The 1,221-nt window shown below is 34.1% G+C and overlaps 1 long non-coding RNA gene across 1 annotated transcript; it reads right to left on the reverse strand.

The window, feature by feature from the left end:
* Positions 1–834: 834 nt before the first annotated feature.
* On the reverse strand, positions 835–1,215 carry LOC109593371 (uncharacterized). Its single transcript, XR_002190922.1, has 2 exons — positions 1,185–1,215; positions 835–1,016 (listed from the first exon to the last, which is right to left on the reverse strand). It is a non-coding gene; the product is annotated as an uncharacterized LOC109593371 (long non-coding RNA).
* Positions 1,216–1,221: the final 6 nt, after the last annotated feature.

Here is a 1,221-nt window from a genome sequence, read left to right on the forward strand (position 1 = left end):
CAGTAGACACCACTCAACTTTCTGCAGATGCACAGAAGTATTGCGCATATCTCCTTAATTAATACATTCTTTTCAGTAATTACGACACTACTGCCATCATCACACCTAATAGTTAGCTAAATAGTCACTGTTATTGTTATAATAAACTTGATACTACACTAAAATACAGGTAATACAGTCTACACACTACACAGTAATTAAATAACAGTTAAATATCTCAGTATATACAGTAATGTTGTACAATTAAAAAGGTATAATGAATATAAGCTGTCCTATCTTGGTAAAAGATGATCCATCACCTAGAGACGGAGTAAGACTTCATTAGTGTACATCAAAAACCATCTCACTATAAATAGAACAGTAAAAACACTAATATACAGCACTTAAGACAGTATTGTACTGTATTTTAAACAGTACTTTACCTAATTGTACACGTTCAGTAATACAGTAAAACTCATAAGCTTATACAGTAGTTATACATACACAATGCAGTATTGATCTATAGTGTATTTACCTAGGTAACTACAGTTGTAATGGATAAGGTAAGCCTCGGACAGGCCAGGATTGAGTACAACAAGTCCCCAATGATAGTGAAAGACGGCCCGTCGCCCAAAAATATCGAGAAAGAAGGTCCTTTAATACTTTAAGTCCCAGCCAGAGTCAATTTGTTACCAAGAATAAGCCACACATCTTCACTACAATGTAGGATGGGCCATAATCATTAACCACACCTACCAATTAACTCAGACCTCCTCAGCTCGAGCAGCTTTCAGGTTGGCCCATTCATTTATACAGGGAGATCTGCGCATGCGCAGTAGAAAATACCGGAAACAGTTTACACACCACACAGTAATTACTAATTAAAAAACAGCTAAATATCTCAGTATAATTATTATACAGTAATGTTGTACAATTAAAAAGATATAATGAATATAAGCTGTCCTATCTTGGTAAAAGATGATCCATCACCTTGAGAAGGAGTAAGACTTCATTAGTGTACATCAAAGTCCATCTCACTATAAATAGAACAGTAAAAACACTAGTATACAGCAGTTAAAACAGTATTGTACTGTATTTTAAACATTACTTTACCTAATTGTACACCTTCAGTAATACAGTAAAACTCATAAGCTTATACAGTAGTTATACATACACAATACAGTATTGATCTATAGTGTATTTACCTCGGTAACTACAGTTGTAATGGATAAGTTAAGCCTC

Source organism: Amphimedon queenslandica, unplaced genomic scaffold (genome assembly GCF_000090795.2).
Source record: "Amphimedon queenslandica unplaced genomic scaffold, v1.1 AMPQUscaffold_1822_Cont26173, whole genome shotgun sequence".
Classification (NCBI taxonomy): Eukaryota; Metazoa; Porifera; class Demospongiae; order Haplosclerida; family Niphatidae; genus Amphimedon; species Amphimedon queenslandica.